Genomic DNA, 26358 nt, shown 5'->3' with positions numbered 1-26358 from the left:
TAGGAATTGAATGCTTGAATTAAGACTGGGGAAGTTCTGAGGCGAAGGGGCTGCAGGCCTTGTAGCAGGTGGGTGTGCAGAAATGTAGCTATCCAAAGCCAAACACATTACTGCAGCTTGTCACACCTATACCTACCAAACAGCAAAGGCCAAGATAGATCGTTATTTTACGGACACATTGAATACAGTGCAATGCCTCCCATATAGCGGTGAATAAGAGTAGTAGTAGTAGTAGTAGTAGTAGTAGTAGAAGAGTTGGTCAAGTTAAATCAAGGCTAAGGAATTGGAAATGTGCAACTTGGACCAAGAAAAACTAATTGCAGAGCGGCGACATTGGAAAAAAGCATTCAAATCATGCTTTGAAAACACTACTTGCTTATCCCGATTTCAATTCAATCTGTCTTTGGAAACCGCTTAAGAGAGTGAGTGCACCATTCCCAGAGAAACTGCCATACTGGGCTGATACGTGGAGTGAAGTGAGCAAGCTCTTTTTCCATCTCCCTGTTCTAAAAATCCATTTAATATATGGTCCCCAGATAGGGGACGTATCAGATATTAAACTGATAAGAACAGATACTACACTTGATCTTAGCCAAAAGGCCGAGAAGCGATAACCAGAAATGGTTTGCCGCTTGCAAGGCCACAGGGCTTAAGACAGGCACCCATTGTGGAGAATGACACAGACACCACCCTGAGGAAGACATTCAAACCAAGTCTGGGCGCATAACAAAAGCGCAGGCGGCTGATTTTTTTTTTTTTTTTTTCCCCCAGGATTCCACTCCACGCGCTTTTAATTTGCATAGGCCAACCCCTTTTTTGTTAGGCCACCCTCCCCTCACGGTCAAACGCGCTTCAGTACTAGGAAAGAGGCCAGAGGAGCACTGCTCCTACACCGCCCCCTCTACTACCCTCCCTAAATGAAAGGTCTTGCTTTAAGGCTGTGTGCACACGCTGCGGATTGGCCGCTACAGACACGCAGCAGTTTTAGCTGCGGTGTACAGTACCATTCATTTGAATGGGTAAAAAAAAACGCTGTGCCGACGCTGCGGAAAAAACCGCGCGGATTTGCTGCGGTTTTGAATCCGCAGAAAGAATTGCATGTCAATTCTTTCTGTGGAAAACGCTGCGGGTTCCTATCTCCACCATTGTGGAGATAGTGAATCCGCAGGACCAAACCGCAGGCAAAACCGCAGATAATCCGCAGGTCTTTGGACCTGCGGATTATCTGCGGTTTTTGCTAAATCCGTGCGGATTAATCCGCAGCGGAATCCGCAGCGTGTGAACGTGGCCTAACTCTCCTGGTGCCAGATATTGTAACCAGGAGGCGAGCATGGCCCACCTGTCTGCTCAGGCTCACTCAGCAGACTGAAGCTGAATACTACTGCGCAGCTGCTACAGACTGTGGGCTGCCCATTGTGACACGTGGTCCCATTGTGAGACGTGGTCGAACACATCCAAGCATTGTGTGCTATGAATGGCATGATTCCTATCACAGTGTTCCATGGATGGACACATCCTATTTACTGCAGGCAAGCAGCGCACCTAGCTGCTGCTGCTGCTGCTACAAGCCACTAGAATACCGTCCGTCTGTCAGACAGGTGGACGTAGGCAGAACATTCAAATAACTCGCCAGATAAATCGTTGCTTTTCCATTTTATTCATATATGAATTAATTCAAAATTGAACAGTAAATTTCAAAGTTGGAAGGCCACAAGAGGGGGACAATGTTTCAAAAATGAAGCGACATATCATTGCATGAGGGATGTGGTAGGAATTGAATGCTTGAATTAAGACTGGGGAAGTTCTGAGGCGAAGGGGCTGCAGGCCTTGTAGCAGGTGGGTGTGCAGAAATGTAGCTATCCAAAGCCAAACACATTACTGCAGCTTGTCACACCTATACCTACCAAACAGCAAAGGCCAAGATAGATCGTTATTTTACGGACACATTGAATACAGTGCAATGCCTCCCATATAGCGGTGAATAAGAGTAGTAGTAGTAGTAGTAGTAGTAGTAGTAGAAGAGTTGGTCAAGTTAAATCAAGGCTAAGGAATTGGAAATGTGCAACTTGGACCAAGAAAAACTAATTGCAGAGCGGCGACATTGGAAAAAAGCATTCAAATCATGCTTTGAAAACACTACTTGCTTATCCCGATTTCAATTCAATCTGTCTTTGGAAACCGCTTAAGAGAGTGAGTGCACCATTCCCAGAGAAACTGCCATACTGGGCTGATACGTGGAGTGAAGTGAGCAAGCTCTTTTTCCATCTCCCTGTTCTAAAAATCCATTTAATATATGGTCCCCAGATAGGGGACGTATCAGATATTAAACTGATAAGAACAGATACTACACTTGATCTTAGCCAAAAGGCCGAGAAGCGATAACCAGAAATGGTTTGCCGCTTGCAAGGCCACAGGGCTTAAGACAGGCACCCATTGTGGAGAATGACACAGACACCACCCTGAGGAAGACATTCAAACCAAGTCTGGGCGCATAACAAAAGCGCAGGCGGCTGATTTTTTTTTTTTTTTTTTCCCCCAGGATTCCACTCCACGCGCTTTTAATTTGCATAGGCCAACCCCTTTTTTGTTAGGCCACCCTCCCCTCACGGTCAAACGCGCTTCAGTACTAGGAAAGAGGCCAGAGGAGCACTGCTCCTACACCGCCCCCTCTACTACCCTCCCTAAATGAAAGGTCTTGCTTTAAGGCTGTGTGCACACGCTGCGGATTGGCCGCTACAGACACGCAGCAGTTTTAGCTGCGGTGTACAGTACCATTCATTTGAATGGGTAAAAAAAAACGCTGTGCCGACGCTGCGGAAAAAACCGCGCGGATTTGCTGCGGTTTTGAATCCGCAGAAAGAATTGCATGTCAATTCTTTCTGTGGAAAACGCTGCGGGTTCCTATCTCCACCATTGTGGAGATAGTGAATCCGCAGGACCAAACCGCAGGCAAAACCGCAGATAATCCGCAGGTCTTTGGACCTGCGGATTATCTGCGGTTTTTGCTAAATCCGTGCGGATTAATCCGCAGCGGAATCCGCAGCGTGTGAACGTGGCCTAACTCTCCTGGTGCCAGATATTGTAACCAGGAGGCGAGCATGGCCCACCTGTCTGCTCAGGCTCACTCAGCAGACTGAAGCTGAATACTACTGCGCAGCTGCTACAGACTGTGGGCTGCCCATTGTGACACGTGGTCCCATTGTGAGACGTGGTCGAACACATCCAAGCATTGTGTGCTATGAATGGCATGATTCCTATCACAGTGTTCCATGGATGGACACATCCTATTTACTGCAGGCAAGCAGCGCACCTAGCTGCTGCTGCTGCTGCTACAAGCCACTAGAATACCGTCCGTCTGTCAGACAGGTGGACGTAGGCAGAACATTCAAATAACTCGCCAGATAAATCGTTGCTTTTCCATTTTATTCATATATGAATTAATTCAAAATTGAACAGTAAATTTCAAAGTTGGAAGGCCACAAGAGGGGGACAATGTTTCAAAAATGAAGCGACATATCATTGCATGAGGGATGTGGTAGGAATTGAATGCTTGAATTAAGACTGGGGAAGTTCTGAGGCGAAGGGGCTGCAGGCCTTGTAGCAGGTGGGTGTGCAGAAATGTAGCTATCCAAAGCCAAACACATTACTGCAGCTTGTCACACCTATACCTACCAAACAGCAAAGGCCAAGATAGATCGTTATTTTACGGACACATTGAATACAGTGCAATGCCTCCCATATAGCGGTGAATAAGAGTAGTAGTAGTAGTAGTAGTAGTAGAAGAGTTGGTCAAGTTAAATCAAGGCTAAGGAATTGGAAATGTGCAACTTGGACCAAGAAAAACTAATTGCAGAGCGGCGACATTGGAAAAAAGCATTCAAATCATGCTTTGAAAACACTACTTGCTTATCCCGATTTCAATTCAATCTGTCTTTGGAAACCGCTTAAGAGAGTGAGTGCACCATTCCCAGAGAAACTGCCATACTGGGCTGATACGTGGAGTGAAGTGAGCAAGCTCTTTTTCCATCTCCCTGTTCTAAAAATCCATTTAATATATGGTCCCCAGATAGGGGACGTATCAGATATTAAACTGATAAGAACAGATTTTTTTTTTTTTTTTTTTTTACCATGTCAGATCGGTTGTAATTTCCACCATCAAGTTAGCTACTTAAAGCTCTTTCCGGTATGTAACCTCTCATCATATCATGGCGTTTTATATAAAAAGTTTTTTAATTTTAACCTCAGGTTAAAAAGATTGAATTGAAACCAAGCAATACAACACATAATTAACAATTTAAGCTAAAGGAAAAAAAAACATGTTAAACCATTTATTAATACCTTACCAAAAACCTCTATTTATCTATACTTTACCAGGAATCTCCATTTCTTAAACTTCCATACCCCTTCCGCATCGATGGCACCACGTTTCTTGTCCCATAGGTAGATGACATACATACGAGACAAAATCAGTTTTAAAACTTCATTAACTGTCATCTTTTTCCTTTTAAAAACTAGCAGATTCCTTGCGTCCCATAGGCTTTCCATTACACACACAGTCAATAACCATAACACTCTATCTTTCAAGCTATTACAGGCTCCCATTCCAAACATTGCAACCTTCCAATTGACAAAAGTCACACCTGCCAATCCATTACACAGCGTGCTCATTCCTCTCCACACATCATAAGCAAATTCACAATCCCACAGCATATGTCTGACAATCTCTCTTGAACCACATCCATCTCTTGGACACACATCAGTCTTAATCAGATCTCTCCTCTTCTGCACATCCCTTATAGGTAGTATGTCATGCAGAACCATCCATGCAATATCTTTCTGTCTATTGGACATACCTTGCGTTCCCAACTTTTTCCACATATTTGGCACATCCTCCCCTCTCAAGCCATCAATATTACACACCATCTCTCTATGTCTCACCATTTTAATGATCTTTTTCTTGTTTACAAAGTCAATCATACTCTGATCCATCAGATCGTACTTCCTAATGACTTTCTCCACTCTTTCATACCACAGCGGGCACCTGAAAGCAACAGGTACTGTAGCATCTCTTTTGATCCAATTCAACTTGTAAAACATCCAACCAGCGGAGTATCTTACCATACAAGCACATTTGTTCCCCTTACCCATACAAATCACCAGCATTTTGATATAACTTACCCCTAGAAAAAAATCAATATTTGGAAAATCTAAACCACCATTCACACACATCTTATACACATGCTCTCTTTTTAACTTTTCCATTCGACTCCCCCAGAGGAAAGTAAAAATAATTTTTTCAGTTTTTTTAATTTTTCTAGAAGCCGAGGGGTACACATTGGCAACAAAAAGCAAAATCGGAAGCACCACTGCTTTGATAATCAAAATCTTCCCTGTCAATGTCAGCTCCCTCAACTTCCAGAAATTTAATTTTTGTGCTATTCTCTTTCCGCAGTCGTCCCAACTTTCATTCCCCTTTAAGTTGTTATTGAATTTAATTCCCAGTACCTTAATAGCTCCATCTTCACATTTAACCTCATCCAATTTAATGCTGTTATCACCAAAGCATTTAAAGGAGCATTTAGCCCAATTAATTTTAAAGGCTGAGGCCCTGGAAAACATATTCAATAAGTACTTTGCCCTATTCATTGCAGCCATATTTTCACTCACAATGACCACATCATCCATATATCCCAATATTCTCAGATCTTTCCCACCACTTCCAGGAATCAAAACACCTTTCATAAACTTGTCACTCCTTATCATACACAAAAGAACCTCAATCACACTTATAAATAAAATGGGTGACATAGGACACCCTTGTCTCACACCAGACGTTACCTTAACCTTGTTACTCAAAAATCCATTCACCAAAATTTCACTTGATACATTGCAATACAGGCTTCTCACACAACTCACAAAATTCCTAGAAAAACCCATTTTCGCTAAGACATTAAACATAAAGATGTGCGACACCCTATCAAATGCTTTTTCAAAATCCACAGAAAAAACCATACATTTCAGCTTGCGGCCCAAACAATCACCAATCACATCCCTTAACAACACTAAATTTTCATTCATCGTTCTTCCAGGTATGGCACACACCTGATCCTCACCAATTACTTTCCCAATCATATCTCTCATCCTGTTTGCTAACAACTTACTGAAAACCTTATAATCAGCATTCAGAAGGGTGATCGGCCTCCAATTTCCCAAGTCCTTCCGGTCTCCCTTCTTGTGAATCAATACAACCACTCCTTCTCTCATTGATTCACACAGTACATTGTTATCAAACATATACTTACATACTTCCAACAAATCATTTCCCATAGTATCCCACTCTTTCACATACAGCTCTATAGGCAACCCATCTTTCCCAGGCGTTTTATTCTTACCTGCAGACATTACGACCTTCTTCACTTCATCCAACACAATTTCATCATCCATCAACTCACTCTCATCCTCAGTTAGCCGACCTTCCAATTTACCCAACATTTCAGCCATCAAACCTTCATCCAACCATTTGGCACCATACAACTCCTTATAAAACAATTCAACCACATTCATCACATCCTCACCATACACACACACACCATTCCCATTCATCACCTCATCCATATCAACTTTCTTACCAAAAGTTTTTTTAAAGAAAAACCTAGTACACTTCTCATTCTTTTCCAAATGCTCAATCTTAGACCTATATATCATCTCCTTACCTTTCTCATTCATAAACTTCTTAATCTCATTCTTGACCTGACACATCAAATCATCCACCTCAACTCCAATCATACTCAGTTTTCTCAGCCATTCTAATCTCATACCCAATTCGTTAAATTTTTCTCTATTATATATACCTTTTTTCCTTCCCCACTTCTTAAAGAAAAAACCTATTTCCTTCTTCATCCAGTCCCACCATTCCAACACATTCACAAAATCTTTTTTTCTATGTTTCCACTTCGCATACATCCTTCTAAAGGCAATCATGATCCGTTCATCATCTAACAGACGTACATTTAGCTTCCATACACCACGACCATGCGCAAAAGACACCTTACCTTCCAAACGCGCACGCAAAATAACATGATCAGAAAAAGGAACATCTTCCTGTTGAAAATGCTTACAGACAATGTTAGTTGACAACAAAATACGGTCAATTCTCGATTCAATGCCCCCCCTATCAGCTTTGTAAGTGACGGGAGGAGGTTTTCCCAAGAAAAACTCTGCAGCATCAACAAACGAAAAATCCTCAATCAGACCCCTCAACTTTTTCCCAGTGACATCCACATGCACACCTTCAGTGACACAATTAAAATCACCAACAAAAACAACAGGTATTCTCTCATGCAGAAAAAAAGACAATTTCTCAAAAAGTTCCAATCGCTCTTCTTTATCAACCGAAGCATACACATTCACAATCTTAACCCTCCACCCTCTACAAGTAATCTCACACATAACACACCTTCCTGGCTCTATAACTGTATAACATTCAATTTTAATACTTTTATTAGCAATTAAAATTCCAACACCACTATTTTTATTAATAACTGAACCAGACCAAATACATTGGCCATGTGGCCACACACTGTCATCCAGGGAGTCAGAAATTCCGCATTCCTGAATGCAGTAAACATCGTCCTTAAGGGTTCCCAAATAATCTAAAATAAAGGCCCTCCTTTGTGCCGACTTTATGAGTCGCACGTTCAGTGACGATATTGCCAACTGAGCAGGTTGGGAACCCATCTCTCCAGGTTTTTAGGAAGATCACGACCACAGCCCCATCTGGTCTTCAGCCTTTCCCGTCTTGAGGGGTAACACCGGATGTGCAAACGGTGTACCCCAAGTCTTCCCCTAAAAAACGCACACCTTGGGGTTCTGTGACTGTTGGGTAGCTTCTTGTGGAGCTGCGGCTACCAGCGCTGGTACAGGATGATGAGGGGCTCAGTTTCACCAGTTTGACAATTGTGTCATCTGCAGATTCTTCCTCACTCTGGTCAAAGTCACCCTGACCACCTTCATCTTCAGACTCCGAGGAGTCTTCACTCCATTCCATCTTGGGGGTTTTAGACAGGCTGGCTGACTCCCCTTCTTCCCCTTGCAATGTGACAGTCATGTCAGGGATATCTTCTGTCACCTCTTCCTTATTGTCATCCACATTCTCCTGGTCTTCAGACAGCTGCTGCAGCACTTCAAAGCTGGGCTTCTTTCTTGCACTAGATCTTGTGCTTCTGCTCATCCCAGAAGTCTTTGCTTCCTGCTTTGCATAATCCTGCCTTTTTTCCTTTCCATGTACTTTCTGCACAGAGCTCAGTCTGCTCTTCCTGGTCTGCCTCTGCACTGTAGTCCAGGTGGCGTCCTCAGTGTCTGTGACCTCTTCCTGAACTCTCCTCTCAGAGCTTGCCTCGCTCCTGCTAGCAGCCCCCACCTTTTTTCCAGTGGAAACTTCTCTCTGCTCGGCTGCAGGCTTGTGTGTAATCACAGGCAATGACTCAGCACTTCTCTCCTCAGCAGACACACTGCTCCTGCCAGGGGCCCCCACCTTTTCTTCACTAGCTGTCTGTGGAATCTCTCTCTGAATGGCTTCAGGCTTGTGTGTTCTCACAGGTAGTGACTCAGCACTTTTCTCCTCAGCCAGCATCCTATTCACTATCCTGTCTCTGACACGTTGCTCTAATCTCTCCTTGTGCTCTTTCTGAAACTTCTCTCTCTGCTCCTTATATTCAGCTTCCAGCTGCTTTCTCTCAGCCTTCTCCTCTTCAGTCATTTCCTCCACAAAATCCACAAGGTGATCTGGGTCAGGCATTACAAAATTCCTCCTAGCAGCTCCTGCATATGTGCTGGGTCTAAGGTTACAGTCCTTAAAGGCATGACCCCCTACCCCACACAGATTACACACAATCTCATTTGTGCACTGGCTACTAGGATGACCGACCTCACCACACTTTCTACACACCACCTGGCTTCCAGCAGGGCAGTCTGCCTGTGTATGGCCATACACCCAGCAGTGCCTGCAGAACCTGGGAGCATTAGGGAAGAAGAGAAAACCTCTCTCCTTCCCTATGGAAAAGTTACAGGGGGGATAATGAATTCCTCCTGGCTCATCCATGCTTTCTGAGAACTTTACCATAAATCTATACTTTCCTGTCCACAGCCCAACCTCATTCATGACCTTGGTAGGAGGTCTACATACCTTGCAATGTTTATTCAAAAATATGCAGATCAGCTCCAGAGGCACATGAGGGTTATACATCATCAGGGTGAGAGGCAGCTCCTCATCTGAATACAGGATGGTGAAGGTCAGCCCATCCAGCACAGTGTTCTCCACGTTCTGCTTCAGTGTCCCATAGAGATTGTTGCAAGCTGAAATACAAGAAAGAACAAGAGTAAATTTGGATCTGAACTGCTGCAAACACAAAATCTCCTCTTTTCTCAGCTTCAGAACTCCAAAAAGAACGTTGTTCACAAAAAATCCCAAGGGAAAATCATCTTCATGTCCGGCATCTATATCGATCCGGATACCATGCTTCACCCGGGTTTCCCCAGGCTCAGCAAAGCGAATTCTAACCATCGCTGCTCGTGTCTGCAAAGTCCCCTCTCAAAGCAAAAGCAGCAAAAGCTGCAGTGCTGAGAAGGACAAAAAACACAGACTCTCCTAGCCAAGATCTACACTTGATCTTAGCCAAAAGGCCGAGAAGCGATAACCAGAAATGGTTTGCCGCTTGCAAGGCCACAGGGCTTAAGACAGGCACCCATTGTGGAGAATGACACAGACACCACCCTGAGGAAGACATTCAAACCAAGTCTGGGCGCATAACAAAAGCGCAGGCGGCTGATTTTTTTTTTTTTTTTTTCCCCCAGGATTCCACTCCACGCGCTTTTAATTTGCATAGGCCAACCCCTTTTTTGTTAGGCCACCCTCCCCTCACGGTCAAACGCGCTTCAGTACTAGGAAAGAGGCCAGAGGAGCACTGCTCCTACACCGCCCCCTCTACTACCCTCCCTAAATGAAAGGTCTTGCTTTAAGGCTGTGTGCACACGCTGCGGATTGGCCGCTACAGACACGCAGCAGTTTTAGCTGCGGTGTACAGTACCATTCATTTGAATGGGTAAAAAAAAACGCTGTGCCGACGCTGCGGAAAAAACCGCGCGGATTTGCTGCGGTTTTGAATCCGCAGAAAGAATTGCATGTCAATTCTTTCTGTGGAAAACGCTGCGGGTTCCTATCTCCACCATTGTGGAGATAGTGAATCCGCAGGACCAAACCGCAGGCAAAACCGCAGATAATCCGCAGGTCTTTGGACCTGCGGATTATCTGCGGTTTTTGCTAAATCCGTGCGGATTAATCCGCAGCGGAATCCGCAGCGTGTGAACGTGGCCTAACTCTCCTGGTGCCAGATATTGTAACCAGGAGGCGAGCATGGCCCACCTGTCTGCTCAGGCTCACTCAGCAGACTGAAGCTGAATACTACTGCGCAGCTGCTACAGACTGTGGGCTGCCCATTGTGACACGTGGTCCCATTGTGAGACGTGGTCGAACACATCCAAGCATTGTGTGCTATGAATGGCATGATTCCTATCACAGTGTTCCATGGATGGACACATCCTATTTACTGCAGGCAAGCAGCGCACCTAGCTGCTGCTGCTGCTGCTACAAGCCACTAGAATACCGTCCGTCTGTCAGACAGGTGGACGTAGGCAGAACATTCAAATAACTCGCCAGATAAATCGTTGCTTTTCCATTTTATTCATATATGAATTAATTCAAAATTGAACAGTAAATTTCAAAGTTGGAAGGCCACAAGAGGGGGACAATGTTTCAAAAATGAAGCGACATATCATTGCATGAGGGATGTGGTAGGAATTGAATGCTTGAATTAAGACTGGGGAAGTTCTGAGGCGAAGGGGCTGCAGGCCTTGTAGCAGGTGGGTGTGCAGAAATGTAGCTATCCAAAGCCAAACACATTACTGCAGCTTGTCACACCTATACCTACCAAACAGCAAAGGCCAAGATAGATCGTTATTTTACGGACACATTGAATACAGTGCAATGCCTCCCATATAGCGGTGAATAAGAGTAGTAGTAGTAGTAGTAGTAGTAGTAGTAGAAGAGTTGGTCAAGTTAAATCAAGGCTAAGGAATTGGAAATGTGCAACTTGGACCAAGAAAAACTAATTGCAGAGCGGCGACATTGGAAAAAAGCATTCAAATCATGCTTTGAAAACACTACTTGCTTATCCCGATTTCAATTCAATCTGTCTTTGGAAACCGCTTAAGAGAGTGAGTGCACCATTCCCAGAGAAACTGCCATACTGGGCTGATACGTGGAGTGAAGTGAGCAAGCTCTTTTTCCATCTCCCTGTTCTAAAAATCCATTTAATATATGGTCCCCAGATAGGGGACGTATCAGATATTAAACTGATAAGAACAGATACTACACTTGATCTTAGCCAAAAGGCCGAGAAGCGATAACCAGAAATGGTTTGCCGCTTGCAAGGCCACAGGGCTTAAGACAGGCACCCATTGTGGAGAATGACACAGACACCACCCTGAGGAAGACATTCAAACCAAGTCTGGGCGCATAACAAAAGCGCAGGCGGCTGATTTTTTTTTTTTTTTTTTCCCCCAGGATTCCACTCCACGCGCTTTTAATTTGCATAGGCCAACCCCTTTTTTGTTAGGCCACCCTCCCCTCACGGTCAAACGCGCTTCAGTACTAGGAAAGAGGCCAGAGGAGCACTGCTCCTACACCGCCCCCTCTACTACCCTCCCTAAATGAAAGGTCTTGCTTTAAGGCTGTGTGCACACGCTGCGGATTGGCCGCTACAGACACGCAGCAGTTTTAGCTGCGGTGTACAGTACCATTCATTTGAATGGGTAAAAAAAAACGCTGTGCCGACGCTGCGGAAAAAACCGCGCGGATTTGCTGCGGTTTTGAATCCGCAGAAAGAATTGCATGTCAATTCTTTCTGTGGAAAACGCTGCGGGTTCCTATCTCCACCATTGTGGAGATAGTGAATCCGCAGGACCAAACCGCAGGCAAAACCGCAGATAATCCGCAGGTCTTTGGACCTGCGGATTATCTGCGGTTTTTGCTAAATCCGTGCGGATTAATCCGCAGCGGAATCCGCAGCGTGTGAACGTGGCCTAACTCTCCTGGTGCCAGATATTGTAACCAGGAGGCGAGCATGGCCCACCTGTCTGCTCAGGCTCACTCAGCAGACTGAAGCTGAATACTACTGCGCAGCTGCTACAGACTGTGGGCTGCCCATTGTGACACGTGGTCCCATTGTGAGACGTGGTCGAACACATCCAAGCATTGTGTGCTATGAATGGCATGATTCCTATCACAGTGTTCCATGGATGGACACATCCTATTTACTGCAGGCAAGCAGCGCACCTAGCTGCTGCTGCTGCTGCTACAAGCCACTAGAATACCGTCCGTCTGTCAGACAGGTGGACGTAGGCAGAACATTCAAATAACTCGCCAGATAAATCGTTGCTTTTCCATTTTATTCATATATGAATTAATTCAAAATTGAACAGTAAATTTCAAAGTTGGAAGGCCACAAGAGGGGGACAATGTTTCAAAAATGAAGCGACATATCATTGCATGAGGGATGTGGTAGGAATTGAATGCTTGAATTAAGACTGGGGAAGTTCTGAGGCGAAGGGGCTGCAGGCCTTGTAGCAGGTGGGTGTGCAGAAATGTAGCTATCCAAAGCCAAACACATTACTGCAGCTTGTCACACCTATACCTACCAAACAGCAAAGGCCAAGATAGATCGTTATTTTACGGACACATTGAATACAGTGCAATGCCTCCCATATAGCGGTGAATAAGAGTAGTAGTAGTAGTAGTAGTAGTAGTAGAAGAGTTGGTCAAGTTAAATCAAGGCTAAGGAATTGGAAATGTGCAACTTGGACCAAGAAAAACTAATTGCAGAGCGGCGACATTGGAAAAAAGCATTCAAATCATGCTTTGAAAACACTACTTGCTTATCCCGATTTCAATTCAATCTGTCTTTGGAAACCGCTTAAGAGAGTGAGTGCACCATTCCCAGAGAAACTGCCATACTGGGCTGATACGTGGAGTGAAGTGAGCAAGCTCTTTTTCCATCTCCCTGTTCTAAAAATCCATTTAATATATGGTCCCCAGATAGGGGACGTATCAGATATTAAACTGATAAGAACAGATACTACACTTGATCTTAGCCAAAAGGCCGAGAAGCGATAACCAGAAATGGTTTGCCGCTTGCAAGGCCACAGGGCTTAAGACAGGCACCCATTGTGGAGAATGACACAGACACCACCCTGAGGAAGACATTCAAACCAAGTCTGGGCGCATAACAAAAGCGCAGGCGGCTGATTTTTTTTTTTTTTTTTTCCCCCAGGATTCCACTCCACGCGCTTTTAATTTGCATAGGCCAACCCCTTTTTTGTTAGGCCACCCTCCCCTCACGGTCAAACGCGCTTCAGTACTAGGAAAGAGGCCAGAGGAGCACTGCTCCTACACCGCCCCCTCTACTACCCTCCCTAAATGAAAGGTCTTGCTTTAAGGCTGTGTGCACACGCTGCGGATTGGCCGCTACAGACACGCAGCAGTTTTAGCTGCGGTGTACAGTACCATTCATTTGAATGGGTAAAAAAAAACGCTGTGCCGACGCTGCGGAAAAAACCGCGCGGATTTGCTGCGGTTTTGAATCCGCAGAAAGAATTGCATGTCAATTCTTTCTGTGGAAAACGCTGCGGGTTCCTATCTCCACCATTGTGGAGATAGTGAATCCGCAGGACCAAACCGCAGGCAAAACCGCAGATAATCCGCAGGTCTTTGGACCTGCGGATTATCTGCGGTTTTTGCTAAATCCGTGCGGATTAATCCGCAGCGGAATCCGCAGCGTGTGAACGTGGCCTAACTCTCCTGGTGCCAGATATTGTAACCAGGAGGCGAGCATGGCCCACCTGTCTGCTCAGGCTCACTCAGCAGACTGAAGCTGAATACTACTGCGCAGCTGCTACAGACTGTGGGCTGCCCATTGTGACACGTGGTCCCATTGTGAGACGTGGTCGAACACATCCAAGCATTGTGTGCTATGAATGGCATGATTCCTATCACAGTGTTCCATGGATGGACACATCCTATTTACTGCAGGCAAGCAGCGCACCTAGCTGCTGCTGCTGCTGCTACAAGCCACTAGAATACCGTCCGTCTGTCAGACAGGTGGACGTAGGCAGAACATTCAAATAACTCGCCAGATAAATCGTTGCTTTTCCATTTTATTCATATATGAATTAATTCAAAATTGAACAGTAAATTTCAAAGTTGGAAGGCCACAAGAGGGGGACAATGTTTCAAAAATGAAGCGACATATCATTGCATGAGGGATGTGGTAGGAATTGAATGCTTGAATTAAGACTGGGGAAGTTCTGAGGCGAAGGGGCTGCAGGCCTTGTAGCAGGTGGGTGTGCAGAAATGTAGCTATCCAAAGCCAAACACATTACTGCAGCTTGTCACACCTATACCTACCAAACAGCAAAGGCCAAGATAGATCGTTATTTTACGGACACATTGAATACAGTGCAATGCCTCCCATATAGCGGTGAATAAGAGTAGTAGTAGTAGTAGTAGTAGTAGTAGTAGTAGAAGAGTTGGTCAAGTTAAATCAAGGCTAAGGAATTGGAAATGTGCAACTTGGACCAAGAAAAACTAATTGCAGAGCGGCGACATTGGAAAAAAGCATTCAAATCATGCTTTGAAAACACTACTTGCTTATCCCGATTTCAATTCAATCTGTCTTTGGAAACCGCTTAAGAGAGTGAGTGCACCATTCCCAGAGAAACTGCCATACTGGGCTGATACGTGGAGTGAAGTGAGCAAGCTCTTTTTCCATCTCCCTGTTCTAAAAATCCATTTAATATATGGTCCCCAGATAGGGGACGTATCAGATATTAAACTGATAAGAACAGATACTACACTTGATCTTAGCCAAAAGGCCGAGAAGCGATAACCAGAAATGGTTTGCCGCTTGCAAGGCCACAGGGCTTAAGACAGGCACCCATTGTGGAGAATGACACAGACACCACCCTGAGGAAGACATTCAAACCAAGTCTGGGCGCATAACAAAAGCGCAGGCGGCTGATTTTTTTTTTTTTTTTTTCCCCCAGGATTCCACTCCACGCGCTTTTAATTTGCATAGGCCAACCCCTTTTTTGTTAGGCCACCCTCCCCTCACGGTCAAACGCGCTTCAGTACTAGGAAAGAGGCCAGAGGAGCACTGCTCCTACACCGCCCCCTCTACTACCCTCCCTAAATGAAAGGTCTTGCTTTAAGGCTGTGTGCACACGCTGCGGATTGGCCGCTACAGACACGCAGCAGTTTTAGCTGCGGTGTACAGTACCATTCATTTGAATGGGTAAAAAAAAACGCTGTGCCGACGCTGCGGAAAAAACCGCGCGGATTTGCTGCGGTTTTGAATCCGCAGAAAGAATTGCATGTCAATTCTTTCTGTGGAAAACGCTGCGGGTTCCTATCTCCACCATTGTGGAGATAGTGAATCCGCAGGACCAAACCGCAGGCAAAACCGCAGATAATCCGCAGGTCTTTGGACCTGCGGATTATCTGCGGTTTTTGCTAAATCCGTGCGGATTAATCCGCAGCGGAATCCGCAGCGTGTGAACGTGGCCTAACTCTCCTGGTGCCAGATATTGTAACCAGGAGGCGAGCATGGCCCACCTGTCTGCTCAGGCTCACTCAGCAGACTGAAGCTGAATACTACTGCGCAGCTGCTACAGACTGTGGGCTGCCCATTGTGACACGTGGTCCCATTGTGAGACGTGGTCGAACACATCCAAGCATTGTGTGCTATGAATGGCATGATTCCTATCACAGTGTTCCATGGATGGACACATCCTATTTACTGCAGGCAAGCAGCGCACCTAGCTGCTGCTGCTGCTGCTACAAGCCACTAGAATACCGTCCGTCTGTCAGACAGGTGGACGTAGGCAGAACATTCAAATAACTCGCCAGATAAATCGTTGCTTTTCCATTTTATTCATATATGAATTAATTCAAAATTGAACAGTAAATTTCAAAGTTGGAAGGCCACAAGAGGGGGACAATGTTTCAAAAATGAAGCGACATATCATTGCATGAGGGATGTGGTAGGAATTGAATGCTTGAATTAAGACTGGGGAAGTTCTGAGGCGAAGGGGCTGCAGGCCTTGTAGCAGGTGGGTGTGCAGAAATGTAGCTATCCAAAGCCAAACACATTACTGCAGCTTGTCACACCTATACCTACCAAACAGCAAAGGCCAAGATAGATCGTTATTTTACGGACACATTGAATACAGTGCAATGCCTCCCATATAGCGGTGAATAAGAGTAGTAGTAGTAGTAGTAGTAGTAGTAGTAGAAGAGTTGGTCAAGTTAAATCAAGGCTAAGGAATTGGAAATGTGCAACTTGGACCAAGAAAAACTAATTGCAGAGCGGCGACATTGGAAAAAAGCATTCAAATCATGCTTTGAAAACACTACTTGCTTATCCCGATTTCAATTCAATCTGTCTTTGGAAACCGCTTAAGAGAGTGAGTGCACCATTCCCAGAGAAACTGCCATACTGGGCTGATACGTGGAGTGAAGTGAGCAAGCTCTTTTTCCATCTCCCTGTTCTAAAAATCCATTTAATATATGGTCCCCAGATAGGGGACGTATCAGATATTAAACTGATAAGAACAGATTTTTTTTTTTTTTTTTTTTTTTTTTTTTACCATGTCAGATCGGTTGTAATTTCCACCATCAAGTTAGCTACTTAAAGCTCTTTCCGGTATGTAACCTCTCATCATATCATGGCGTTTTATATAAAAAGTTTTTTAATTTTAACCTCAGGTTAAAAAGATTGAATTGAAACCAAGCAATACAACACATAATTAACAATTTAAGCTAAAGGAAAAAAAAACATGTTAAACCATTTATTAATACCTTACCAAAAACCTCTATTTATCTATACTTTACCAGGAATCTCCATTTCTTAAACTTCCATACCCCTTCCGCATCGATGGCACCACGTTTCTTGTCCCATAGGTAGATGACATACATACGAGACAAAATCAGTTTTAAAACTTCATTAACTGTCATCTTTTTCCTTTTAAAAACTAGCAGATTCCTTGCGTCCCATAGGCTTTCCATTACACACACAGTCAATAACCATAACACTCTATCTTTCAAGCTATTACAGGCTCCCATTCCAAACATTGCAACCTTCCAATTGACAAAAGTCACACCTGCCAATCCATTACACAGCGTGCTCATTCCTCTCCACACATCATAAGCAAATTCACAATCCCACAGCATATGTCTGACAATCTCTCTTGAACCACATCCATCTCTTGGACACACATCAGTCTTAATCAGATCTCTCCTCTTCTGCACATCCCTTATAGGTAGTATGTCATGCAGAACCATCCATGCAATATCTTTCTGTCTATTGGACATACCTTGCGTTCCCAACTTTTTCCACATATTTGGCACATCCTCCCCTCTCAAGCCATCAATATTACACACCATCTCTCTATGTCTCACCATTTTAATGATCTTTTTCTTGTTTACAAAGTCAATCATACTCTGATCCATCAGATCGTACTTCCTAATGACTTTCTCCACTCTTTCATACCACAGCGGGCACCTGAAAGCAACAGGTACTGTAGCATCTCTTTTGATCCAATTCAACTTGTAAAACATCCAACCAGCGGAGTATCTTACCATACAAGCACATTTGTTCCCCTTACCCATACAAATCACCAGCATTTTGATATAACTTACCCCTAGAAAAAAATCAATATTTGGAAAATCTAAACCACCATTCACACACATCTTATACACATGCTCTCTTTTTAACTTTTCCATTCGACTCCCCCAGAGGAAAGTAAAAATAATTTTTTCAGTTTTTTTAATTTTTCTAGAAGCCGAGGGGTACACATTGGCAACAAAAAGCAAAATCGGAAGCACCACTGCTTTGATAATCAAAATCTTCCCTGTCAATGTCAGCTCCCTCAACTTCCAGAAATTTAATTTTTGTGCTATTCTCTTTCCGCAGTCGTCCCAACTTTCATTCCCCTTTAAGTTGTTATTGAATTTAATTCCCAGTACCTTAATAGCTCCATCTTCACATTTAACCTCATCCAATTTAATGCTGTTATCACCAAAGCATTTAAAGGAGCATTTAGCCCAATTAATTTTAAAGGCTGAGGCCCTGGAAAACATATTCAATAAGTACTTTGCCCTATTCATTGCAGCCATATTTTCACTCACAATGACCACATCATCCATATATCCCAATATTCTCAGATCTTTCCCACCACTTCCAGGAATCAAAACACCTTTCATAAACTTGTCACTCCTTATCATACACAAAAGAACCTCAATCACACTTATAAATAAAATGGGTGACATAGGACACCCTTGTCTCACACCAGACGTTACCTTAACCTTGTTACTCAAAAATCCATTCACCAAAATTTCACTTGATACATTGCAATACAGGCTTCTCACACAACTCACAAAATTCCTAGAAAAACCCATTTTCGCTAAGACATTAAACATAAAGATGTGCGACACCCTATCAAATGCTTTTTCAAAATCCACAGAAAAAACCATACATTTCAGCTTGCGGCCCAAACAGTCACCAATCACATCCCTTAACAACACTAAATTTTCATTCATCGTTCTTCCAGGTATGGCACACACCTGATCCTCACCAATTACTTTCCCAATCATATCTCTCATCCTGTTTGCTAACAACTTACTGAAAACCTTATAATCAGCATTCAGAAGGGTGATCGGCCTCCAATTTCCCAAGTCCTTCCGGTCTCCCTTCTTGTGAATCAATACAACCACTCCTTCTCTCATTGATTCACACAGTACATTGTTATCAAACATATACTTACATACTTCCAACAAATCATTTCCCATAGTATCCCACTCTTTCACATACAGCTCTATAGGCAACCCATCTTTCCCAGGCGTTTTATTCTTACCTGCAGACATTACGACCTTCTTCACTTCATCCAACACAATTTCATCATCCATCAACTCACTCTCATCCTCAGTTAGCCGACCTTCCAATTTACCCAACATTTCAGCCATCAAACCTTCATCCAACCATTTGGCACCATACAACTCCTTATAAAACAATTCAACCACATTCATCACATCCTCACCATACACACACACACCATTCCCATTCATCACCTCATCCATATCAACTTTCTTACCAAAAGTTTTTTTAAAGAAAAACCTAGTACACTTCTCATTCTTTTCCAAATGCTCAATCTTAGACCTATATATCATCTCCTTACCTTTCTCATTCATAAACTTCTTAATCTCATTCTTGACCTGACACATCAAATCATCCACCTCAACTCCAATCATACTCAGTTTTCTCAGCCATTCTAATCTCATACCCAATTCGTTAAATTTTTCTCTATTATATATACCTTTTTTCCTTCCCCACTTCTTAAAGAAAAAACCTATTTCCTTCTTCATCCAGTCCCACCATTCCAACACATTCACAAAATCTTTTTTTCTATGTTTCCACTTCGCATACATCCTTCTAAAGGCAATCATGATCCGTTCATCATCTAACAGACGTACATTTAGCTTCCATACACCACGACCATGCGCAAAAGACACCTTACCTTCCAAACGCGCACGCAAAATAACATGATCAGAAAAAGGAACATCTTCCTGTTGAAAATGCTTACAGACAATGTTAGTTGACAACAAAACACGGTCAATTCTCGATTCAATGCCCCCCCTATCAGCTTTGTAAGTGACGGGAGGAGGTTTTCCCAAGAAAAACTCTGCAGCATCAACAAACGAAAAATCCTCAATCAGACCCCTCAACTTTTTCCCAGTGACATCCACATGCACACCTTCAGTGACACAATTAAAATCACCAACAAAAACAACAGGTATTCTCCCATGCAGAAAAAAAGACAATTTCTCAAAAAGTTCCAATCGCTCTTCTTTATCAACCGAAGCATACACATTCACAATCTTAACCCTCCACCCTCTACAAGTAATCTCACACATAACACACCTTCCTGGCTCTATAACTGTATAACATTCAATTTTAATATTTTTATTAGCAATTAAAATTCCAACACCACTATTTTTATTAATAACTGAACCAGACCAAATACATTGGCCATGTGGCCACACACTGTCATCCAGGGAGTCAGAAATTCCGCATTCCTGAATGCAGTAAACATCGTCCTTAAGGGTTCCCAAATAATCTAAAATAAAGGCCCTCCTTTGTGCCGACTTTATGAGTCGCACGTTCAGTGACGATATTGCCAACTGAGCAGGTTGGGAACCCATCTCTCCAGGTTTTTAGGAAGATCACGACCACAGCCCCATCTGGTCTTCAGCCTTTCCCGTCTTGAGGGGTAACACCGGATGTGCAAACGGTGTACCCCAAGTCTTCCCCTAAAAAACGGACACCTTGGGGTTCTGTGACTGTTGGGTAGCTTCTTGTAGAGCTGCGGCTACCAGCGCTGGTACAGGATGATGAGGGGCTCAGTTTCACCAGTTTGACAATTGTGTCATCTGCAGATTCTTCCTCACTCTGGTCAAAGTCACCCTGACCACCTTCATCTTCAGACTCCGAGGAGTCTTCACTCCATTCCATCTTGGGGGTTTTAGACAGGCTGGCTGACTCCCCTTCTTCCCCTTGCAATGTGACAGTCATGTCAGGGATATCTTCTGTCACCTCTTCCTTATTGTCATCCACATTCTCCTGGTCTTCAGACAGCTGCTGCAGCACTTCAAAGCTGGGCTTCTTTCTTGCACTAGATCTTGTGCTTCTGCTCATCCCAGAAGTCTTTGCTTCCTGCTTTGCATAGTCCTGCCTTTTTTCCTTCCCATGTACTTTCTGCACAGAGCTCAGTCTGCTCTTCCTGGTCTGCCTCTGCACTGTAGTCCAGGTGGCGTCGTCAGTGTCTGTGACCTCTTCCTGAACTCTCCTCTCAGAGCTTGCCTCGCTCCTGCTAGCAGCCCCCACCTTTTTTTCAGTGGAAACTTCTCTCTGCTCGGCTGCAGGCTTGTGTGTAATCACAGGCAATGACTCAGCACTTCTCTCCTCAGCAGACACACTGCTCCTGCCAGGGGCCCCCACCTTTTCTTCACTAGCTGTCTGTGGAATCTCTCTCTGAACGGCTTCAGGCTTGTGTGTTCTCACAGATAGTGACTCAGCACTTTTCTCCTCAGCCAGAATCCTATTCACTATCCTGTCTCTGACACGTTGCTCTAATCTCTCCTTGTGCTCTTTCTGAAACTTCTCTCTCTGCTCCTTATATTCAGCTTCCAGCTGCTTTCTCTCAGCCTTCTCCTCTTCAGTCATTTCCTCCACGAAATCCACAAGGTGATCTGGGTCAGGCATTACAAAATTCCTCCTAGCAGCTCCTGCATATGTGCTGGGTCTAAGGTTACAGTCCTTAAAGGCATGACCCCCTACCCCACACAGGTTACACACAATCTCATTTGTGCACTGGCTACTAGGATGACCGACCTCACCACACTTTCTACACACCACCTGGCTTCCAGCAGGGCAGTCTGCCTGTGTATGGCCATACACCCAGCAGTGCCTGCAGAACCTGGGAGCATTAGGGAAGAAGAGAAAACCTCTCTCCTTCCCTATGGAAAAGTTACAGGGGGGATAATGAATTCCTCCTGGCTCATCCATGCTTTCTGAGAACTTTACCATAAATCTATACTTTCCTGTCCACAGCCCAACCTCATTCATGACCTTGGTAGGAGGTCTACATACCTTACAATGTTTATTCAAAAATATGCAGATCAGCTCCAGAGGCACATGAGGGTTATACATCATCAGGGTGAGAGGCAGCTCCTCATCTGAATACAGGATGGTGAAGGTCAGCCCATCCAGCACAGTGTTCTCCACGTTCTGCTTCAGTGTCCCATAGAGATTGTTGCAAGCTGAAATACAAGAAAGAACAAGAGTAAATTTGGATCTGAACTGCTGCAAACACAGAATCTCCTCTTTTCTCAGCTTCAGAACTCCAAAAAGAACGTTGTTCACAAAAAATCCCAAGGGAAAATCATCTTCATGTCCGGCATCTATATCGATCCGGATACCATGCTTTACCCGGGTTTCCCCAGGCTCAGCAAAGCGAATTCTAACCATCGCTGCTCGTGTCTGCAAAGTCCCCTCTCAAAGCAAAAGCAGCAAAAGCTGCAGTGCTGAGAAGGACAAAAAACACAGACTCTCCTAGCCAAGATCTACACTTGATCTTAGCCAAAAGGCCGAGAAGCGATAACCAGAAATGGTTTGCCGCTTGCAAGGCCACAGGGCTTAAGACAGGCACCCATTGTGGAGAATGACACAGACACCACCCTGAGGAAGACATTCAAACCAAGTCTGGGCGCATAACAAAAGCGCAGGCGGCTGATTTTTTTTTTTTTTTTTTCCCCCAGGATTCCACTCCACGCGCTTTTAATTTGCATAGGCCAACCCCTTTTTTGTTAGGCCACCCTCCCCTCACGGTCAAACGCGCTTCAGTACTAGGAAAGAGGCCAGAGGAGCACTGCTCCTACACCGCCCCCTCTACTACCCTCCCTAAATGAAAGGTCTTGCTTTAAGGCTGTGTGCACACGCTGCGGATTGGCCGCTACAGACACGCAGCAGTTTTAGCTGCGGTGTACAGTACCATTCATTTGAATGGGTAAAAAAAAACGCTGTGCCGACGCTGCGGAAAAAACCGCGCGGATTTGCTGCGGTTTTGAATCCGCAGAAAGAATTGCATGTCAATTCTTTCTGTGGAAAATGCTGCGGGTTCCTATCTCCACCATTGTGGAGATAGTGAATCCGCAGGACCAAACCGCAGGCAAAACCGCAGATAATCCGCAGGTCTTTGGACCTGCGGATTATCTGCGGTTTTTGCTAAATCCGTGCGGATTAATCCGCAGCGGAATCCGCAGCGTGTGAACGTGGCCTAACTCTCCTGGTGCCAGATATTGTAACCAGGAGGCGAGCATGGCCCACCTGTCTGCTCAGGCTCACTCAGCAGACTGAAGCTGAATACTACTGCGCAGCTGCTACAGACTGTGGGCTGCCCATTGTGACACGTGGTCCCATTGTGAGACGTGGTCGAACACATCCAAGCATTGTGTGCTATGAATGGCATGATTCCTATCACAGTGTTCCATGGATGGACACATCCTATTTACTGCAGGCAAGCAGCGCACCTAGCTGCTGCTGCTGCTGCTACAAGCCACTAGAATACCGTCCGTCTGTCAGACAGGTGGACGTAGGCAGAACATTCAAATAACTCGCCAGATAAATCGTTGCTTTTCCATTTTATTCATATATGAATTAATTCAAAATTGAACAGTAAATTTCAAAGTTGGAAGGCCACAAGAGGGGGACAATGTTTCAAAAATGAAGCGACATATCATTGCATGAGGGATGTGGTAGGAATTGAATGCTTGAATTAAGACTGGGGAAGTTCTGAGGCGAAGGGGCTGCAGGCCTTGTAGCAGGTGGGTGTGCAGAAATGTAGCTATCCAAAGCCAAACACATTACTGCAGCTTGTCACACCTATACCTACCAAACAGCAAAGGCCAAGATAGATCGTTATTTTACGGACACATTGAATACAGTGCAATGCCTCCCATATAGCGGTGAATAAGAGTAGTAGTAGTAGTAGTAGTAGTAGTAGTAGAAGAGTTGGTCAAGTTAAATCAAGGCTAAGGAATTGGAAATGTGCAACTTGGACCAAGAAAAACTAATTGCAGAGCGGCGACATTGGAAAAAAGCATTCAAATCATGCTTTGAAAACACTACTTGCTTATCCCGATTTCAATTCAATCTGTCTTTGGAAACCGCTTAAGAGAGTGAGTGCACCATTCCCAGAGAAACTGCCATACTGGGCTGATACGTGGAGTGAAGTGAGCAAGCTCTTTTTCCATCTCCCTGTTCTAAAAATCCATTTAATATATGGTCCCCAGATAGGGGACGTATCAGATATTAAACTGATAAGAACAGATACTACACTTGATCTTAGCCAAAAGGCCGAGAAGCGATAACCAGAAATGGTTTGCCGCTTGCAAGGCCACAGGGCTTAAGACAGGCACCCATTGTGGAGAATGACACAGACACCACCCTGAGGAAGACATTCAAACCAAGTCTGGGCGCATAACAAAAGCGCAGGCGGCTGATTTTTTTTTTTTTTTTTTCCCCCAGGATTCCACTCCACGCGCTTTTAATTTGCATAGGCCAACCCCTTTTTTGTTAGGCCACCCTCCCCTCACGGTCAAACGCGCTTCAGTACTAGGAAAGAGGCCAGAGGAGCACTGCTCCTACACCGCCCCCTCTACTACCCTCCCTAAATGAAAGGTCTTGCTTTAAGGCTGTGTGCACACGCTGCGGATTGGCCGCTACAGACACGCAGCAGTTTTAGCTGCGGTGTACAGTACCATTCATTTGAATGGGTAAAAAAAAACGCTGTGCCGACGCTGCGGAAAAAACCGCGCGGATTTGCTGCGGTTTTGAATCCGCAGAAAGAATTGCATGTCAATTCTTTCTGTGGAAAACGCTGCGGGTTCCTATCTCCACCATTGTGGAGATAGTGAATCCGCAGGACCAAACCGCAGGCAAAACCGCAGATAATCCGCAGGTCTTTGGACCTGCGGATTATCTGCGGTTTTTGCTAAATCCGTGCGGATTAATCCGCAGCGGAATCCGCAGCGTGTGAACGTGGCCTAACTCTCCTGGTGCCAGATATTGTAACCAGGAGGCGAGCATGGCCCACCTGTCTGCTCAGGCTCACTCAGCAGACTGAAGCTGAATACTACTGCGCAGCTGCTACAGACTGTGGGCTGCCCATTGTGACACGTGGTCCCATTGTGAGACGTGGTCGAACACATCCAAGCATTGTGTGCTATGAATGGCATGATTCCTATCACAGTGTTCCATGGATGGACACATCCTATTTACTGCAGGCAAGCAGCGCACCTAGCTGCTGCTGCTGCTGCTACAAGCCACTAGAATACCGTCCGTCTGTCAGACAGGTGGACGTAGGCAGAACATTCAAATAACTCGCCAGATAAATCGTTGCTTTTCCATTTTATTCATATATGAATTAATTCAAAATTGAACAGTAAATTTCAAAGTTGGAAGGCCACAAGAGGGGGACAATGTTTCAAAAATGAAGCGACATATCATTGCATGAGGGATGTGGTAGGAATTGAATGCTTGAATTAAGACTGGGGAAGTTCTGAGGCGAAGGGGCTGCAGGCCTTGTAGCAGGTGGGTGTGCAGAAATGTAGCTATCCAAAGCCAAACACATTACTGCAGCTTGTCACACCTATACCTACCAAACAGCAAAGGCCAAGATAGATCGTTATTTTACGGACACATTGAATACAGTGCAATGCCTCCCATATAGCGGTGAATAAGAGTAGTAGTAGTAGTAGTAGTAGAAGAGTTGGTCAAGTTAAATCAAGGCTAAGGAATTGGAAATGTGCAACTTGGACCAAGAAAAACTAATTGCAGAGCGGCGACATTGGAAAAAAGCATTCAAATCATGCTTTGAAAACACTACTTGCTTATCCCGATTTCAATTCAATCTGTCTTTGGAAACCGCTTAAGAGAGTGAGTGCACCATTCCCAGAGAAACTGCCATACTGGGCTGATACGTGGAGTGAAGTGAGCAAGCTCTTTTTCCATCTCCCTGTTCTAAAAATCCATTTAATATATGGTCCCCAGATAGGGGACGTATCAGATATTAAACTGATAAGAACAGATACTACACTTGATCTTAGCCAAAAGGCCGAGAAGCGATAACCAGAAATGGTTTGCCGCTTGCAAGGCCACAGGGCTTAAGACAGGCACCCATTGTGGAGAATGACACAGACACCACCCTGAGGAAGACATTCAAACCAAGTCTGGGCGCATAACAAAAGCGCAGGCGGCTGATTTTTTTTTTTTTTTTTTCCCCCAGGATTCCACTCCACGCGCTTTTAATTTGCATAGGCCAACCCCTTTTTTGTTAGGCCACCCTCCCCTCACGGTCAAACGCGCTTCAGTACTAGGAAAGAGGCCAGAGGAGCACTGCTCCTACACCGCCCCCTCTACTACCCTCCCTAAATGAAAGGTCTTGCTTTAAGGCTGTGTGCACACGCTGCGGATTGGCCGCTACAGACACGCAGCAGTTTTAGCTGCGGTGTACAGTACCATTCATTTGAATGGGTAAAAAAAAACGCTGTGCCGACGCTGCGGAAAAAACCGCGCGGATTTGCTGCGGTTTTGAATCCGCAGAAAGAATTGCATGTCAATTCTTTCTGTGGAA

General features: G+C 44.7%; 9 non-coding genes across 9 annotated transcripts; all 9 read right to left on the bottom strand.

Moving 5' to 3' along the window:
* Positions 1-421: 421 nt before the first annotated feature.
* Positions 422-612, bottom strand: LOC141078592 (U2 spliceosomal RNA). The gene has a single exon (XR_012227981.1). It is a non-coding gene; the product is annotated as a U2 spliceosomal RNA (small nuclear RNA).
* A 1577-nt stretch (positions 613-2189) lies between these two features.
* On the bottom strand, positions 2190-2380 carry LOC141078591 (U2 spliceosomal RNA). Its single transcript, XR_012227980.1, has one exon. It is a non-coding gene; the product is annotated as a U2 spliceosomal RNA (small nuclear RNA).
* A 1571-nt stretch (positions 2381-3951) lies between these two features.
* LOC141078667 (U2 spliceosomal RNA) lies at positions 3952-4137 on the bottom strand. The gene has a single exon (XR_012228050.1). It is a non-coding gene; the product is annotated as a U2 spliceosomal RNA (small nuclear RNA).
* A 7133-nt stretch (positions 4138-11270) lies between these two features.
* LOC141078590 (U2 spliceosomal RNA) lies at positions 11271-11461 on the bottom strand. The gene has a single exon (XR_012227979.1). It is a non-coding gene; the product is annotated as a U2 spliceosomal RNA (small nuclear RNA).
* Positions 11462-13035: 1574 nt separating this feature from the next.
* LOC141078589 (U2 spliceosomal RNA) lies at positions 13036-13226 on the bottom strand. The gene has a single exon (XR_012227978.1). It is a non-coding gene; the product is annotated as a U2 spliceosomal RNA (small nuclear RNA).
* A 1580-nt stretch (positions 13227-14806) lies between these two features.
* LOC141078588 (U2 spliceosomal RNA) lies at positions 14807-14997 on the bottom strand. The gene has a single exon (XR_012227977.1). It is a non-coding gene; the product is annotated as a U2 spliceosomal RNA (small nuclear RNA).
* Positions 14998-16574: 1577 nt separating this feature from the next.
* On the bottom strand, positions 16575-16768 carry LOC141078668 (U2 spliceosomal RNA). The gene has a single exon (XR_012228051.1). It is a non-coding gene; the product is annotated as a U2 spliceosomal RNA (small nuclear RNA).
* A 7133-nt stretch (positions 16769-23901) lies between these two features.
* Positions 23902-24092, bottom strand: LOC141078585 (U2 spliceosomal RNA). Its single transcript, XR_012227975.1, has one exon. It is a non-coding gene; the product is annotated as a U2 spliceosomal RNA (small nuclear RNA).
* A 1568-nt stretch (positions 24093-25660) lies between these two features.
* On the bottom strand, positions 25661-25851 carry LOC141078584 (U2 spliceosomal RNA). The gene has a single exon (XR_012227974.1). It is a non-coding gene; the product is annotated as a U2 spliceosomal RNA (small nuclear RNA).
* Between the last annotated feature and the right edge of the window lie 507 nt (positions 25852-26358).

Source organism: Dendrobates tinctorius, unplaced genomic scaffold (genome assembly GCF_039654945.1).
Source record: "Dendrobates tinctorius isolate UK_male_01 unplaced genomic scaffold, ASM3965494v1 ptg000584l, whole genome shotgun sequence".
NCBI lineage: Eukaryota > Metazoa > Chordata > Amphibia > Anura > Dendrobatidae > Dendrobates > Dendrobates tinctorius.
The sequence above is the reverse complement of the archived record's forward strand: the minus strand, read 5'-3'. Positions and strand labels throughout refer to the sequence as shown.